At 40.8% G+C, this 18888-nt stretch overlaps 1 protein-coding gene across 2 annotated transcripts in view; it reads right to left on the bottom strand.

Annotated features, from left to right (window-relative positions):
- GPR19 (G protein-coupled receptor 19) overlaps positions 1-16112 on the bottom strand; it is a 39377-nt gene extending 23265 nt beyond the window's left edge. For both annotated transcript variants that reach the window (XM_053895086.1, XM_019452002.2), the window contains exon 1: positions 16003-16112. The gene's annotated coding sequence lies outside the window, so the exon portion shown is untranslated. The remainder of the gene's footprint in view (positions 1-16002) is intronic.
- Between the last annotated feature and the right edge of the window lie 2776 nt (positions 16113-18888).

The raw sequence follows: 18888 nt of genomic DNA, 5'->3' as shown, positions 1-18888 counted from the left end.
GATGCTAACTCCCTCCATACTCCTCTGCTTTTTTCCCTAAAAATCTATTTAGGTGCAACTGAATGAAAATGCCAGCTTCACAGGGTGACTGTGGAGTGCCATCACAGAGTTGGGCGAAGGACACAGGAATCTATATTTTTCTCAGGTTGGGACTTCTGATTTTTACGAAGCCATTCATCTTAAGTCCTAACAGCCTTAACTTTACAACCACACCTGATTGTTGACACAAGGAACAATTTGTGAATGTTTTACAATGTTATAGGAGAAAGCACAAATATTTTTGAATGTGAGTTGCTGAATGATATTAAATAAAAATAAATTTGATTAAAGTCAATCCTTTGGATAGAATTTGGGCTACCTCCACCAGGAATTTAAGCAAGCTCTACGTTTATGTCATTAGGCTGGCATATAACTGATTGTTTCTAACTCAGAGTCCTTACCATGGCAATTCTAGATATTTATCTTGGGGGGCAGAAATACTTTCAAAAATTTTCTTAATGTTTATTTTTGAAAGAGAGACAGAGTGTGAGCGGGGAGGGGCAGAGAGAGAGGGCGAAACAGAATCCGAACCAGGTTCCAGGTTCCAAGCTGTCAGTGCAGAGCCTGATGCAGGGCTCAAACCCACAAACCGTGAGACCATGACCCAAGCCGAAGCCAGATGCTTAACCGACTGAGCCACCAAGGCACCCTGGCAGAAATACTTCTAATGTGCAAAATACTTCTAATGTGCAGGAATGCAAACTCTGTTAAAAAAAAAAAAAAAAAAAAAGAGGCTGCACAAGGAAGCTGGAGTATAATTTCAAGAAATCAAAATTCCTTCCTGGCTCAACATTCACAGCTTAAGATGTATTTACTTCTTTTATTTTAGGAGAAGAGCCAGGTTAATTCCAGTTTTTCTAAATAAGACGGAGAATTTCAACTTGGCTAATTCTAATGCTTGTAAGCTTTCAGAAAATTCATTTATCAGGAAAGCCGATAGGTGTTTGAAGAAATTCTTAGAAAGCCAGCAGGACGGTGACTTAGATATCATCTATCTTTTCTTAGTCAATAACAATAATGAGAACAACAAGAAAAACAGCTAATGTTTAACATGTCCCAGTTATTTAGTACATGTCATTTAATCCTCCTCCCAAACCATGAGACAGGTACTCTTTTTTTTTTTTAATTTTTTTTTCAACGTTTTTTATTTATTTTTGGGACAGAGAGAGACAGAGCATGAACGGGGGAGGGGCAGAGAGAGAGGGAGACACAGAATCCGAAGCAGGCTCCAGGCTCCGAGCCATCAGCCCAGAGCCTGACTCGGGGCTCAAACTCACGGACCGCGAGATCGTGACCTGGCTGAAGTCGGACGCTTAACCGACTGCGCCACCCAGGCGCCCCAGAGACAGGTACTCTTATAGACTTTCTTGTTTTATAGAAGTGACTGAGGCTTAAAGAGGATAAGTAATGTGCTCCAAACTACACAGCTACTTAGCGTGGGAATAAGGATTTGGAACTATTTAATCTGACTCCAGAGCAGGCACACTATACTATACTATTCTGCATCATGAATAATGGACTAGACTAAAATTACTTGTCAATTGATTGCAAGGTGATTCACTACTAAGGGCCTCTGACAGGAGAAATTAAAAAGATTGCTTTAAATTATTTGAGACCAGGGCACCTGGCTCAGTCAGTTAAGCATCAAACAATTGATTTTGGCTCAGGTTATGATCTCATGGTTTGTGGGATCAAGCCCTGCATTGGGCTCTGTGCTGATGGCACAGGGCCTGCTTGGGATTCTCTCTCTCCCTTTCTCTGCCTCTCCCCTGCTTGCATGCTCTCTCTCTTTCAAAATAAATAAAAATAAACTTAAAAAAAATCATGAACTTTCTGATTGCTTTAAACCAAATCGAAAGCAAACTACTGTCCAACTGTCTGAGAGATTTATTAAAATAGTTTTCTTAAGGGGCACCTGGGTAGCTCCGTCAGTTAAGCATCCAACTTCAGCTCAGGTCATGATCTCGCGGTTTGTGAGTTTGAGCCCTGTGTCAGGCTCTGTGCTGACAGCTCAGAGCCTGGAGCCTGCTTCCAATTCTGTGTGTGTGTGTCTCTCTCTGCCCCTCCCCTGCTTTCGCTCTGTCTCTCTCTCCCTAGCAAAAATAAACATTAAAAAAATTTTTTAAAATAGTTTTCTTAAAATAAAGCTCTTTTTACAAAAGAATGCCAGCTAATGAATGCAAAGTATAATAGTTAGGAGCAGCCCTCAATGAAATAACCTATTCAGTAAAGGACCAAAATGGGTATTCAAACTATTAAATGAGGACAGATTGTTTGTAGATGATTTGCAAACTGCAAAGGCAAATGTATTCTGGAAGGGCGGGGGGGGTTGGTCACCATCTTGACTATGCCACCAAACAACTTGCAATTATGTGCCAACATGAAGCAATGTGAACTACCCAATATTACTAATGAAGTACTCTTTCATAAAATGTTCAACCTGAATCTAAACAAACTTCTATTCATAGCGTCTAGTTTTTTTTAAGGGGCAGGCGTTGGAGAACAAGTCATAAGATGTTATGAGGAAATAATCAGCCAAATCGAGAATACAGACTATTCTACAAGGGAACTTATCTAGACTTATCAAAAGTCAATGTCATGAAATGAAAATAAAACAGGGGCACCTGGGTGGCACAGTCGGTTAAGCATCTAACTTTTGATCTTGGTTCAGGTCATGATCTCATAGTTCATGAGTTCCATCCCCATATCGGGCTCAGTACAGAGTCTGCTTGGGATTTTGTCTTTCTTTCTCTCTGCCCCTTCCCTGCTTGTGCACACACGCTCTCTCTCAAAAGAAATAAAAACAAAAACAAAAACAAAAACAAAACAGGTGTGCTGCTTGAAGGGTGTGCTGTTACAGATTAAAAGAGACTAAAGACCACAGTTGCAAAGGATATGATTTGCTGACGTGCTGACTGGGGAGGGAGAGAGAATGGAAATAAGTAGCTATAAAATATTTTTGGGAGGCATCTGGGTGGCTCAGTCAGCTTGAGCATCTGACTTTTGATATCAGCTCAGGTCATGATTGCTTAGTGTGGAGACTGCTTGAGTTTCTTTCTCTCTCTCTACCTCTGCCCTTCTTCTCCATTCCCATTCTCTTCCTCTAATAAAAATTAATTAATTAATTAAAAATATTTTGGGGACAATTGGTGAAATTTCCATTGTGAAATGGATATTAGATGACATCACAGAATTGTTATTTATATTAGGTGTAGGAAATGGTTTATAGGAGAATTTTTTTATTCTTAGGAAATGCTTAAGTATTCAGGATAAAGTGTCAAGACGAATGCAAGTTACCTTCAAATAGTTCAACAACAAGAAAATATATGTATGTATATATACAGAAAGTGTGAGAAAATATGGCAAAACAATACAATTGGTGAATCTAGGGGAAGAGTGTATGGGTGTTTATTGTACTTAAACTTTGTCATCTGAATGAAAAAGTAATAAATACTGTTCTATGCTAGAACAAGGACATGCCACATGGAGTCTGTCCCTTTCCAGGTCAGGTTTAGTGAGAAAGAAAGTGAGATAAAGGAGAATAAAGCAGTCAGAAAACTGGACTTGACCTCTTTCTAGGACGAAGTTGGATATGAGTGTACTCATTTTCTACTGTGGCTATAACAAATTATCACAAACTTAGTGGCTTAAAACAACACAAATATTAAAGTTTTATAGCTTAGAAATCTGACATGGGTCTTACTGGACTAAAATCATGGTGATGGCAGGGCTGCATTCCTTTCTGGAGGCTACAGAGACAGAATCTATTTCCTTACCTTTTCCAGCCCCCCACATTCCTTGGCTCGTAGCCCTCTCACTCCATCTTTAAAACCAACAACTTTGTACCTCTCTAACCATTATTCCACAGTCACATCTCCCTTTGATTCTGACCTCAGACTGAAAAGGTTCTTTTAAGGACCAATGTCATTAGATTGGGCCCACTCAGATAATCTCCCCTTTCAAGGTCCTTAACCTAATTGTATCTACAAAGTCCCTTTTGCTTTGTAAGGTAACATATTCACAGGTTCTAGGGGTTGGGACATGGACATCATTAGGGAGCCCTTATTCTGCATACCACAGTGAATTGCCTCCATGTTGAGAGGATCTCTACCGTTGCTCCTCTTTGGGGACCACTGCCCAGGTCCCTCATACCACACTCTGCACTTTCCATAGCTATTTGGGCCAATGGCAAGTCTCCAACAGTGTAGTCAGACAGAGATAGAGCAGTCAACTATCGCAAGCTGTTCCTATTCCCTTGAAGCATGGATGCTGAACTAACAGCCAGGGGGCTACCATGGACAGATGAGGTGATTCCATAGCATGGGCCAAGAAGAAGCTTGGGGAGGTAGACAGTACTCCCTGGGAACTTTGCCTGAAGCCAAAAATGGGCCATGAATTCACCAGCTCCAGGCTTCAGCATCACAGGCCAGCAGATTCCCCGGTGATCAGGCCAACAAGGGACATCATGCCAGAAAACTGCCAGTGCATACTCTAGATCCAGAATGAAGCCAGGGGATTCCATCTCTCATCAATTCCACAAGAATGTGTACGTTACCTTTCCCCACCCCCCATACAAATGGATGTTATCTTCAGAGAAGATGCAGGACCTCCTTGGAAGGCATTGTGAAACATGAAACATATTCTATCCAAAGGAGACTTATACTACTTAAAGGAATTGTTCAATGAAATTGAACTATATCTGAGACTGAATTAGACACTTAGGGTTTTTTTTTCCCTGTAACCTAACAATGGTTTTAAAATATGATAGGACTCCCTTCAAATGGTGATACCTAATACTACTCCCCTTGAATGTGGACCTGACTTAGTAGCCTATTTCCAATGAAAAGAATGTGGCAGAAGGGATTCTATGTACCTTCTAAAGCCGGGTCATAATAAGGATAGTTTCTGCCTGGCTCACTAACTTCTTGGACTGTTCATTCTGGAGGAAGCCAGCTACCATGTCAGGACATTCAAGCTATCTTATGAAGGGGCCCACATATGGAAAACAGGCCTCTCACCAACCAGCACCAAGAAGCAACCATGAGTGAGTTGCCATGGCAGCAGATCCTCCAGCCCTAGTCAGGTGACTGCAGTTCTCATCAATATTAGGACTGCAACCATGTTTGACACCCGAAGCCAGAACTGCTCAGCTGAGTTGCTCCCAAATTCCTGACCCACGGAAATTATGAGATGTTTATTATTGTTTCAAGTTACTATGTTTTGAGGTATTTTGTTATATAGTAATAGATAACTAATACACAAGTGAAAACTCTGGAAAAAACAAGATACCTATTCTTTCTTGGCATAGCTGAGTTAATAAGTTAAATTAAGTGTCCCTACTACATATGTGTACGTTCCTTATACAGAAGTTATGTGGTTTCATTAAGTCAAGACACTAGGAAGGGGAGAAACAATTAGCCACTTAACAGTGTTGTCTGGGGGAAGAAAAGCTAAGTCGATGGAAGTAGGTTATAAAGACTCAGAAGAACTGTAGGGAATTCTAGAACAGGAAGACAGACCTAAGACGGGACTGAAACAAGTGACCCGAAAGCTGTCAGAGCCAAGACTGGCACCGACTCTACCTCTTTCTCTATGAGGCTACAATGCCTATCATCTCTTACTTTCTCATCATCAGCTATGTTCACCTGCTTCTCTCTTTTTTAAAATTCCTATTTATGTATTTATTTTGAGAGAAAGAGAGAGTGTGCACGTGTGTGAGGGAGAGAAAATTCCAAGCAGGCACCATGCTATTAGCACAGAGCTCAATGTGGGGCTTAATCTCACGAACTGTGAGATCATGACCTGAGCTGAAATCAAGAGTTGGATGTTTAATTGCCTGAGCCACCCAGGTGCCCCACACCTGCTTCTCTTTTGGTATCAGTTCATCCTGCTTTACATTGCATTACTGGCCCCCAAATGGCTGGTCCCAACAGGCCCAGCTGGCTCTGAAATGTACACAACCTTACCAGTTCAATGTTCCTATCTAAGTAACCCAATTTCAGTTAAAAACAAACTACCATATAATCTAGCAATCCCATTTCTGGGAATATCTCTATCTCTAAAGGAAATAAAATCAGTATCTTAAAAAGATAACTGCATTCCAGGTTCACAAAGCATCATTCACAGTAGTCAAGATATGGAAACAATCTCAGTGTCTGTCAATAAATGAATGGATAAAGAAAATATGATACAGACTTCAGAAGATGACAGAGAAGTAGGCGGACTGGGATTTCCCTCGTCCCTCAAACACAGCTGTATTGAGGCCAGAACACTTGAAACACCCAGGAAATCTATCTGCAGAGTGACAGAAAAATCTCCACAGGTGGAGGGAGACAGCTTGCCCAGACAGAGGTGCGTGTAGGTGAATTGGGGGACATATAACAGAGTGAGCACGGAGGGGAGGGATCCCCTAATGTGGAGAGACAAAGGGGAGAGAAAGAGAAGCTGTATATTGTGGTTGTGTGTTAGGACGAGAGAAAAACATCTCCAGATCACAGACTGAGGAACAAGAAATACAGAGTACCAGTCTTTACTTTGTAAACAGCCTTAGGAGCTGAAGATCCTAATTTTCAAAAGTGTGCGATTTTCTCCAAACAACACCTAGGGGTGGGGAGCCAGCCCCAGAGCTTGGTAGCAATCTCAGGGGCACACTGGGAGAGAATAATCCCCTTCCTGGAGTATTGTGGGAAGAGGGGTTATTGCCCCGCCAAGGACCAAAGAGTCTGCAGGCGCCCAACATGTTGGGAGAGTGGAGTAGCGCTACCCCAGAACGGGGTTGCATGGTGCAGGATCCTTTAAAAACAGGTGCTGAATCCCAGCCCACTGCCTAGGAGGTGTGGGAGACTGTGGAGCAGGATAGGCTGACCACTGGGACTACTCTGTGAGGACCGCCTAAACCGTGTGGTTTGAGACACTGGTGAGGGGAGGAGAGATTGGGGTGTTACCATTTTTATCTCCATTACCAACATGGTGGGGCTTCAGAGAACAGGACAGCAGCCCCCAGTGGAGGCGGGACCTGCTTCCTAGAGAGATTGACACTGACCCAAACCAAGCAGCATCTCATCCAGACCAGCACAGCCGCAGGTCTCAGGCACCAACAGACAACTGTCCTGTGGTTTTGTATGTTAGTCTGTTGCTCTTTTTTTTCCCTCTTTTCTTTCTTTCCTTCTCTTCTTTTTCTTTTTACCCTCTTCTTCTTTTTTTTTTTTTCCTTTAGAATCAGGCTCATAGTTTCTGATTTGATTTTTGGTCAATTCTTATTATATATATTTTTTCTTTATTTTTTTTCTTTCTCTTTGTTGTTTTTTTTAATCAGGCATTTTTACTCTATTCCTTTATACCTCTTCTATACCTCCTTCTTTATTTTCCTTTCTCTGGATTAAGCCTTAAAGTTTCTTTGATTCTCTGCTTGGTCTTTTTTTTTTTTTTTTTTTTTTGCCCCTTTCATTTTTCTCCTCGTATGAGATCAGGTCCCCCGCCCGTTCCTTTTTTCCAGAGTTACTTCAACAAAAAATTAAAGCATACCTGGTGGAAAGTCTAAACAATCCACTACTACGAGTAAGGAGGAGCTTTGTAGAAGACTGACCAGTGGGATAGAGCAGGCAATACACAACAACAGAGAGCACTGACACACTCCAAAAATACTTCCTGAAGTTCCAAGCCCTGGACAGTGTATGACCCCTTTTTAATATAGTATTACTTGCAGGTGCAGGACATATAACAAGCTATTAAAGCATGTAAAAGACAGAAAACTAGCCAAAATGATGAAACAGAAGAATTCTCCTCAAAAGAAATTCCAGGAAGAAATGACAGTCAGAGAATTGCTTAAAACATATAAAATATATATCTGAACAAGAATTTAGAATAACAGTCATAAGACTAATAGCTGGGCTTGGAAAAATCATAGAAGACAGCAGAGAATCTATTGCTGCAGAGATCAAAGACCTAAGAAATAGTCATGATGAATTAAAAAATGCTATAAATGAGATGCAAAATAAACTAGGTGCAGTGACAGTGAGGACAGAAGAAGCAGAGGAGAGAGAACAGGTGAAATAGAAAATAAAATTATGGAAAATGATGAAGCTGAAAAAAAGAGGGAAAGGAAGTTACTACACCATAAGGGGAGAATTAGAGACCTAAGCGATTCAATGAAATGAAATAATATCCATATCATAGGAGTTCTAGAAGAAGAGAGAAAGGGGCAAAAGGTTTATTTGAACAAATTATAGCTGAGAACTTTCCTAATCTGGGGAAGGAAACAGGCATCCAAGTATAAGAGACACAGAGAACTCCCTTCGAAAACAACAAAAAAAGGTCAACACCATGACATATCATACTGAAACTGGCAAAATACAAAGATAACAAGAGAATTCTGAAAGCAGCTAGGGACAAATGGGCCTTAACCTACAAGGATAGATACATAAGGGTAGTAGCAAACCTGTCCACTGAAATTTGGCAGGCCAGAAGGGAGTGGCAGGAAATATTCAACATACTTAATCCTTTATCCAGCAAGGCTGTCATTCAAAATAGAAGGAAAGATAAAGACTTTCCCAAACAAAAACTGAAGGAGTTCACGACCACTAAACCAGCCCTGCAGGAGATCCTAAGGGGGACTCTGTGAGTGGAATGCTGCAAAGGACCAGAGATATCACCACAAGCACAAAACCTACAGATAACACAATGACACTAAATCCATGTATTTCAATAATCACCCTGAATGTAAATGGACCAAATGCCCCAATCAAAAGACATAGGGTATCAGAATGGATAAAAAAACAAGATCCATCTATATTCTGCCTATAAGAGACTCATTTTACACCTGAGGACACCTGCAGATTGAAAGTGAGGAGATGGAGAACTATCATGCTACTAGACAGCAAAAGAAAGCCAGAATAGCCATACTTATATCAGACAAACTAGACTTTAAAACAAAGATTGTAACAAGAGATGAAGAAGGGCATTATATCATAATTAAGGGGTCTATCCATTTAGAAGATCTAACCATTGTAAATGTTTACATCCCCAACATGGAGGCACCCAAATATATATATCAGTTAATTACAAACATAAATAAATGTATAGATAATAATAGTGATTGTAGAGGACTTCAATATTCCACTTACAACAATGGATGGATCACGTAGGCAGAAAAATAAATAAGGAAACAACAGTCCTGAATGACACATTAGACCAGATGGACTTAACAGATATATTCACAATTTTCCATCCAAAAGCAGCAGAATACACATTCTTCTCAAGTGACATGGAACATTCTCCAAAATAGATCACATACTGGGTCACAAAACAGCCCTCAACAAATATAAAAGGATTGAGATCATACTATATATATTTTCAGATCACAACTTGAAACCAACCACAAGAAAAAATTTGGAAAGCCCCTAAATACATGGAGGTTAAAGAATATCCTACTAAAGAATGAATGGGTCAACCAGGAAATTAAAGAATAATTTTAAAAATATATGGAAACAAATGAAAATGAAAACACAACAGTCCAAACCCTTTGGGATGCAGCACAGGCAGGCCTAAGATACACTGCAATCCAAGAAGTAAGAGAGGTTCTGGGGCACCTGGGTGGTTCAGTTGGTTAAGTGTCCGACTTTAGTTCAGGTCACGATCTCACGGTGTGTGAGTCTGAGCCCTACATCGGGCTCTGTGCTGACAGTTCAGAGCCTGGAGCCTGCTTTGGATTTTGTGTCTCCCTCTCTCATTGCCCCTCCCCCACTCGCATTCTCGGTCTCTCAAAAATGAATGTTAAAAAAAAAAAAGTAACAAAGGTCCCAAATACAGAACCTAATTTCACACCTAAAGGAGGAAGCAGAAAAGAAAGCCCAAAGCCAGCAGAAGAGAAATAATAAAGATCAGAACAGAAATAAACAACAACATAGAATCCAAAAACAAAACAAAACAGATCAATGAATCTAAGAGCTGGTTTTTTGAAAGAATAAACAAAATTGATAAACCCCTAGCCAAACTTCTCAAAAGGAAAAGAGAGAGGACCCAAATAGATAAAATCATGAATGAAACAGGAGAGATTACAACGAACACCTCAGAAATACAAACAATTAGTAGAAAATACAATGCAAAATTATATGCCAAAAAACTGGACAACCTGGAAGAAATGGACAAATTCCTAGACACTCACACACTACCAAAACTCAAACAGGAAGAAATAGAAAATTTGAATAGACCCATAACCAGCGAAGAAATTGAATAGGTTATCAAAAATCTGCCAACAAATAAAAGTCCTGGGCCAGATGGCTTCACAGGGGAATTCTACCAGACATTTAGAGCAGAATTAATACCTATTCTTCTCAAGCTGTTCCAAAAAGTAGAAACGGAAGGAACACTTCCAGATTGATTCTATGAAGCCAGCATTACCTTGATTTCCAAACCAGACAAGACCCCACTAAAAAGGAGAATTACAGCCAATATCCCTGATGAACACAGATGCAAAAATTCTCAACACGATACTGGCAAATCAAATTCAACAGTATATTAAAAAAATTATTCACCAAGATCAAGTAGGATTCATTCCTGGGCTGCAGAGCTGGTTCAATATTCGCAAATCAATCAACGTGACACATCACATTAATAGAAGGATAAGAACCATATGATCCTGTCAATAGATGCAGAAAGAGCATTTGACAAAATACAGCATCGTTTCTTAATAAAAACCCTCAAGAAAGTCAGGATAGAAAGTACATAACTTAACATCATAAAAGCCATATATGAAAGTCCCACAGCTAATAACATCCTGAGAGCTTCCCCCTGAGATCGGTAACATGACAGAGATGTCTACTCTCACCACTATTGTTTAACATAGTGTTGGAAGTCCTAGCCTCAGCAATCAGACAACAAAACAAAATAAAAGGCATCCAAATTGGCAAAGAAGTCAAACTTTCACTCCTCACAGATGACATGATACTCTACATGGAAAACCTGAAAGATTTCACAAAAAAACTGCTAGAACCGATACATGAATTCAGCAAAGTCACAGGATATAAAATCATTGTAAAGATATTGGTTGCATTTCTATACACTAATAGTGAAGCAACAGAAAGAGATATCAAGGAATCAATCCCATTTACAATGGCACCAAGAACCATAAAATACCTAGGAATAAACCTAACCAAAGAGGTAAAAGATGTGTATGCTGAAAACTATAGAAAGCTTATGAAAGAAACTGAAGAACACACAAAGAAATGGAAAAACATTCCATGCTCATGGACTGGAGAAACAAATATTGTTAAAATGTCTATACTGCACATTCAATGGAAACCCTATCAAAAAAGCACAAGAATTCTTCACAGAGCTAAAACAAACAATCCTAAAATTTGTACGGAACCACAAAAGAGCCCGAATAGCCAAAGTAATGTTGAAAAAGAAAAACAAAGCTGAAGGCAAAACAATTCCAGACTTCAAACAGGCAACAACCTCTTTGAACTCAGCCACAGCATCTTCTTACTAGACATGTCTTTGGAGGCAAGGGAAACAAAAGCAAAATGAACTATCTGGGACCTCATGAAGATAAAAAAGCTTCTGCACAGAGAAGGAAACAATCAACAAAACTTAAAGGCAATTGATGGAATGGGAGAAGATATTTGCAAATGACATGGCAGACAAACAATTAGTATCCAAAATCTATAAAGAACTTATCAAACTCATTGGGGCGCCTGGGTGGCTCAGTCGGTTAAGCGCCCGACTTCAGCTCAGGTCATGATCTCGTGGTCCATGAGTTCGAGCCCTGCGTCAGGCTCTCTGCTGACTGCTCAGAGCCTGGAGCCTGTTTCAGATTCTGTGTCTCCCTCTCTCTCTGACCCTCCCCTGTTCATGCTCTGTGTCTCTCTGTCTCAAAAATAAATAAACGTTAAAAAAAATTTTTTTAAAAGAACTTATCAAACTCAATACCCAAAAAACAAATAATCCAGTGAAGAAATGGGCAAAAGGCATGAACAGACACTTTTCCAAAGAAGACATCCAGATGGCTAACAGACACATGAAAAGATGCTCAACATCACTCATCATCAGGAAAATATAAATCAAAACCACAATGAGTTACCACCCCACACCTGTCAGAATGGCTAAAATTAACAACTCAGGAAACAACAGACGTTGGTGACAATGTGGAGAAAAGGAAACACTTTTGCACTGCTGGTGGGAATGCAAACTGGTGCAGCCACTCTAGAAAACAGTATGGAGATTCCTCAAAATATTGAAAACAGAGCTACCCTATGACCTAGCAATTGCCCTACAGGGTATTTATCCAAAGGATATAAAAATGCAGATCTGAAGGGGCACACCCCCCCCCCCCCAGTGTTTATAGCAGCACTATTGACAATAGCTAAAGTATGGAAAGAGACCAAATGTCCACTGACTGATGAGTGGATAAAGAAGATGTGGTATATATACAATGGAATATTACTTGGCGACCAAAGAGAATGAAATCATACCATTTCATGGATGGTATTGGAACATATTATGCTAAGCAAAATAAGTTGGTCAGAGAAAGACAAATATATGATTTCACTCATATGTGGAATTTAAGAAACAAAACAGATGAACATAGGGGAAGGGAAGGAAAAATAAGATAAAAACAGAGAGGGAGGCAAACCATAAGAGACTCTTAAATACAGAGAACAAACTGAGGGTTGCTGGAGGGGTGTTGAGTGGGGGGAATGGGCTAAATGAGTGATGGGTATTAAGGAGGGCACTTGTTGGGATGAGCACTGGGTGTTATATGTAGGTGATAAATCACTAAATTCTATTCCTCAAACCATTATTACACTGTATGTTAACTGACTTGGATTTAAATAAAATTAAAAAAATAAAAATCTAAAAGCAAAGTAGGTGCTCAACAATAATGTTCCAGCACATTGAACAAACATGACTTTTGGGGACTGACTTAAGACAACTTAATTTTTATTCTCCACTGTCCGTCTAAAAACACTCTGCAGGGGTTGGGTCTTCTCCCATCCCCAAAAGAAAACCTGGGCAGTCCCATCCTTTTTCTGCTCACTTTTAGGTAAAAATAGCAATTAAAATATCCAGTCCTGTATATTAGTCACGATTTGCCCCTTAACTTAAAGTCCAGGCTTTCCCCCTCCCCCCTGTTTGTGCCTGCTACAGATAGGGAAGCTTACATTTTGGGTAAGAGTGTGCCACATCTCTCTCCCTGATTTGTCTAGCGGCATTCCAAGAACTTCACTCAAATATCCTTTTTGAGACCCCTTTCCCAGTCACCACCTTGCCTTTTTATGCCCTTGATAATAGTGAGCATTCCAGAGTACTCTAATCCATTCTCACCCCCGTATAAATTGCGGAAGCCCTACCGAGTGGTCTGTCTGTGGTATTTCTTGTCATAGAATCTCAGGTAGGTAGCACTCCTATTTTCATATATTTAAAAAAACTTTTTTTAATGTTTATTTATTTTTGAGAGACAGAGACAGAGCATGAGTGGGGGAGGGACAGAGAGAGGGAGACACAGGATCCAAAGCAGGCTCCAGGCTCTGAGCTGTCAGCACAGAGCCCAACGCAGGGCTCAAACCCACGAACCATGAGATCATGACCTGAGCCAAAGTTGGACGCTTAACCGACTGAGCCACCCAGGTGCCCCTTCACATTTTTATAACAGTTGGACTAAACTGTCACTGCTTGGGATTTTTCTATTTCTAACTTTCAACATACTTCCCTCCTTAACCAGAGTTCCCTATCCTCCTACCCCATTCCACTCCTCGCTTCTGCTTCATAACCTCTATTGACCCCTGGAGAGTCTCTGACTCCCTTCTCTCCTTACCTAGCCAATAATGTTGAGCCATTTCCCCAATGCTCTTGCAAATGACTAGACAAACGAATGTGCTTCTCAAGAAAAGGGACCCGATTAAAGACAGGTTACCTTATGTGGCAGAAGATATTTCTGGCCATTACTGCTACATTTGGAGTTAGCCATCCAAAGACTGAAGTAATAAGGTGGTTTCAACTTCTGAATCACTTATATCCCTAGAAGCAAGAGTTGTCCTACTAAAAAGTCACTTATCTCTTAGAAGCTCAAATTCTTGACCCAGACATGCCATCCCTCCTGTTCCAAGTGATTTTCTATTCACTAAAAGGCTACAAAAATAGGCTTACATCTCACCTTTGTCATCTGTTACTACCAACAAAACTACTTGTGTAGTCAAAGCAGCCACAACCCTGATAGGATTCATGGCCAATGGCCTGCTGCATACTTCCCCACATGCACCTTCACATCATACACTTCAGTGAGGCCATGATGCCCCCCCGACCCCGAACTAATGGAGCAGAGTCAGGAAGGTAACCCCACCCCACTACAGACATCAGCCCAAGATTTACCACATGGTAAAGCAATAAAGACATCATCATCTGCGTTGCCTGTCCTAGATCAAAAAATCAACTTGGGAGGCTCGAAGTCCTCTCTCTCTACAGCAAGACCCATTTATTCCTGGGGCCTATATTATTGACCTCATCACTTTCCTCTCCCCAAATCAAGATGCTTACCACACTCTTCTCATAGTGTCCTCTTTCCTGAATATAGCTCACTATGCCCTACTCATTTGCCCATCTCAAGCACTAGCCTTTATTCCTCTAGAAATTTTTCAAATATATAGCTATACAGATGGGTAGTCTTAAACCACAAGTCTAATTTTCTTCTTCTTCTAGAGAGAACTCTTAAAGCAGCGGTTCTTTTCTTTTTTAATGTTTATTTATTTTTTGAGAGAGACAGAGACAGAGTGCAAGTGGGGGAGGGACAGAGAGAGAGGGAGACACAGACTCTGAAACAGGCTCCAGGCTCCAAACCATTAGCACAGAGCCCAACGTGGGGCTCAAAACCACAAATCACAAGACCATGACCTGAACCAAAGTGAGACGCCCAACTGACGGAGCCACCCAGGTGCCCCTTAAAGCAGTGGTTCTTAACTTTAGTAGCAAAATGAAGAGCTTTAAAAAGTACTGATGTCCAGACCCCACTACCAGAGATTCTGATTTATAATTGGTCTAGAATGAAGCCTCGGGATTTTTTTAAACCTCCCCAGATGATTCTAATGTGAAAGCAACATAGAGAACCTCTCTTAAATACAGATGGCCCAATGCTACATAGGGCTTCCATATTTGAGGGGTAGATGACATGCATAAATGTGGGAGGCTCAGGGAAGAAATTCTCATTTGATGATCATAAATTACATATGTTCTGTATAGTAATTCATGCAGCCATCTCAACAGTACCTCATTTCATCTTTACAATCATCCTATGAGGTAGGCACTGTTATTCTTATTTTACAAATAGGGAAACTGAGGCACAGGGAGGTTGCATAACCGACTAAGGCAAACCCCAGGTCCGATTTCCAATTCCACACACTTTCTGTGACACCATACTAAGATGTCAATGCCTCCTACAGCTGGATGATCCCACTCCCTAAAATAAGACACCCAGGCTTTATCCCAGAAATACTATTCTATTGCATCCATGAATTTTTCTTGGAACATTTTTCCATGAATTGCATACATATAGCCCAGCTACTAGGCTATACTTTAAGCTGCCAAAATGAGGTGAAGTGCTCCAAGGGAGAGCTCCTTGACAGGGGTCTACTTCTTTTTTTTTTTTTTTTAATTTAATGTTTTTTTATTTATTTTTGAGACAAAGCATGAGCGGGGGAGGGGCAGAGAAAGAGGGAGACACAGAATCTGAAGCAGGCTCCAGGCTCTGAGCTGTCAACCCAGAGCTTGACACGGGGCTCGAACCCACGAACCGTGAGATCATGACCTGAGCTGAAGTTGGACGCTCAACCAACTGAGCCACCCAGGCACCCCAACAGGGGTCTACTTCTTTATTGAAGTACTTCCATTCCACCGTGTCACTCCACGAAATCCACATTGCATCCCGGCTGACATACAGGGTGGGTGGGAGGTGGCAGGGACCAGGGGACTTACTGGGAGAGAGAGTCCTGCAGGTGTCTGCGTGGTAGCTTTCAGACGTTGCAGGACAAAAATCCAATGCTTGTGCAGGTGTCCCATGTATCCTGAGAAAGAGGTAAGATTAGTCAGTTCTCTCAAGACAGTTCCCAAATTCCTGACTCCTGTTACTTTAACTGTTCTTTCTAAGCCTAACCTCAGCCCTTGTTCACAGCTACGCGTTTCAGAATCCTCCTTGTTCCACCCATTTAGGGACTTCCCAATTTTCACCTTACGAATCACGGCCTCATCATTTCTGCCTGTTTACAAACATGCACAGGTTCACACTATTTTCGGGAAAACTTCTTCTCCTTGCCAATTGTCCTGTCTTTCTAGTCTCACCTCTCGCGTGTGCTGTATAGTTACTGCCTTCATTTACCTCTCAAATTTTCCCGTCTCCTTCCCACTGCATTACCTCAGTTCAGCAGTCTCCCATGGGTTCCAGTAAAGAAAAAAAAAAAAAAAAAAAAAATCTTAGCCCCCTCAGATTTATTCCTTTAAGTCGCTCCCCGGGTTATCTTTCCAAACACATAAAAGTCATCCTTATTTTAAAACCTTGATCCGCTCTCTCACGCCCACTCCTTTATTATTGGATTCGCTGAAACCCTCCTCTCACACAGAATTCACACCCAATATACAAGGGAAAGAAGGGACGACTACGCAGTCATACAGAGTTATGACTGCAAAATCTTGAAGAACATAGCGGTGTGTGCTTGACTCCCTCGGACCTTTCTGGAGGGCCAAATTTGGTTTACTACTAACCCACAGAAAGTTTCAAAGTTTCAAACCTTGTTCCCGCGAAAAAGGATTTAGTCAGGCGCATGCGCAATCGTGCCCTTGGAAGTGCCGCTTTACTCTCGGGCAGATCTCGCGTTGTTTGGGGAAGCGCCCAAGAATAGCAAATTTTGTGCGGCGTTGTGAGGCCTTTTTTTTTTTTTAAACCCTCCCAAGCCGGGTGGATTAGTGTTGTGTACAGAAGATCAAAACTGCGGCGAGAACAAATGAAGCCGGTATAACTAGCTGACACGCTAGCGGCAGTTCTCGGGGGTCGAGGTATTCTACGGAATTCTCTGCAAGGCCCCAAGGCTGCGACACTCAGGAACCAAAGCCAGAAATAAATAAAAGTAGAAAAAGCCAACCAGTTTATCACCTCAAGAAGCAGCGTTTTGTTTTGCTTCTCCTCTTTTCGCTATACGAAAAATCCCCCATTGGCTACCAGGCCACCGCTTTACCCTCCTGCTGTCAGTGCGCCTGCGCGGCGTTTGTTTACCAACTCGGGCGACCGCTCTGTCCCGCTTCCTGGGCGCCGGCGTTTAGTCTTGATCTGTAATTCATACTGAAAGTCATGTTTTCAGTCAGGAAGGCGGACTGGAAGTTAAGAACAGGCCATTTTAAGTGTAATTCCGAAACTAGCGAAAATACGAACGGTAATGAAAACCCTGAAAGTTAGAAATCTTTGCCTTGTCAGACCTGTCGTGGAAGAGCTTTAGAATGAACGTGACGAAGGTGACAGCAGCACTCTCTCCATTACTGAGAAGTGACAGGCAGCAACAGTAAATCCAAAAGCTCAGGTAGTATTTAGGTACATATTTAAAATATGGGCTCTGTTATGGAAAAGATGCAAATAAACCTAGCCCCAAGGCCGTCTTGCCCGAGCAATGCCTCAGGATTAAGACTGACTTTTGAAGCAAAGTCAAAAGGCAGCCATGCAAATTTAGAAACCAAAAAGAGAGGTAACTCTAGAAGCAATAGCCATCAAAAGCACAAACCAATAAGCAAATGTTAAAAGGTGGTTTTAAGTTCCCTTCGGAATCCGTTTCAGATGGTTTAGAAGTCTGTGATACTAAGAAAAAAATGAGAAGACCTGGTGGAACTTAATGTTATGACTGGATCTGTTTGGGGAGAAAAAAAAAAAAAAAGGCAGGCAAGCTGATTTTTTTTTTTTTTTAAGTATCTTTATGGAAGAATTTCTAACGATGCATTTTAATGTGCTCAGATGCAAACTTACATAACTGGTAGATTGAGCTAAACCCGAATCTTAGAACTGTTATAAAAACATAGATGTTAGTAATTTGGCAACTTTATTGCGCTCTATTTGTTAAGTTTTAAATGATGAATTTGAAGACTTGGATTTGGGACAGAAGAAAATTTCTAGAAAGGAAAGTGTGATTTTTAGGTAGCATGAAATTAAGTAGAGAAAAACGTATGGATGTGTGCAGGTGCGGCCAAATTTTGAAGGCTTTGGACAGTTTCCAGCAAGGTTCACATAGAACCTCCATTTTAAAAAGCTAGCCCCTGGATTTTTCTATGTTCAAAATGATAGTAAAATTTAGTAAATCTTGTTAGTTTGGATACTCTACCTTTTAAAGCAAATTTGTGCCAAAGTCAGAAGTGACTTCAAAATCCTGCTCTGTTATCTAAAAGTACACTTATTTGGTTGAGGAAGGTGATAACCAGTTTTCGAAGCCAGGATTGAATTGACATTTTCTTCATGAAGGAAAAGAAATGTAGATAAGGTGAATTGATTCTTTGTTCACCTTAATGATTAAGACTGAGTCATAAAGACGGCTCGCTTACTTTGTCAAGGCAATCAACAACTGTAAAACAAACTGAATACTTTTATTGCACTAGATGAGATGGCTCTAATGAAAATTAAGTATGGGAATTGGATGAAGAGTTGATAAAGAACTGTGAATCCTTTGAGGCTCCTCGTTCATTTACATGTGATAAAAATGTTAGTGTAACACTGGTAAGTGGTCACATAAAGTTTCATCTTTGTTCCCGGAAAAAAATCCTTTGATGAGTAAAAGAAAGTCATTAGTGGGTTGGTTATCCATTCAGTCTGTCACATGACTCAGGAAATAG

This window comes from Panthera pardus, unplaced genomic scaffold (assembly GCF_024362965.1).
Source record: "Panthera pardus isolate Hobbes unplaced genomic scaffold, ASM2436296v1 HiC_scaffold_6, whole genome shotgun sequence".
NCBI lineage: Eukaryota > Metazoa > Chordata > Mammalia > Carnivora > Felidae > Panthera > Panthera pardus.
The sequence above is the reverse complement of the archived record's forward strand: the minus strand, read 5'-3'. Positions and strand labels throughout refer to the sequence as shown.